The following is a 455-nucleotide window of genomic DNA, read 5'->3' as shown; positions in this document are numbered from 1 at the left end:
CTGTACACTGTACACTGTACACTGTACACTGTACACTGTACACTGTACACTGTACACTGTACACTGTACATCCTGTACACTGTATACTGTACATCCTGTACACTGTACACTGTACACTGTACATCCTGTACACTGTACACTGTACATACTGTACACTGTACATACTGTACACTGTACATACTGTACACTGTACATTGTACATCCTGTACTCTGTACACTGTACATCCTGTACGCTGTACACTGTACATCCCGTACACTGTACACTGTACATCCTGTACAATAAAATGTTGTCTGTAGGATGGGAAATCTGAAGAAGAGTGTAGTAGACCATTCTGAGATCTGGATACTTCTAACTTCAGGTAGGTGTGAGGAATTGAGTCTTCGCCACAAACTATGATTTTCTAATTCCTATGTCTTTGCATCTCAATGCCGTAGACCTTAGATAATTCAAACTA

Source organism: Eurytemora carolleeae, unplaced genomic scaffold (assembly GCF_000591075.1).
Source record: "Eurytemora carolleeae unplaced genomic scaffold, Eaff_2.0 scaffold805, whole genome shotgun sequence".
Classification (NCBI taxonomy): Eukaryota; Metazoa; Arthropoda; class Copepoda; order Calanoida; family Temoridae; genus Eurytemora; species Eurytemora carolleeae.
Note: the sequence above shows the minus strand (reverse complement) of the source record.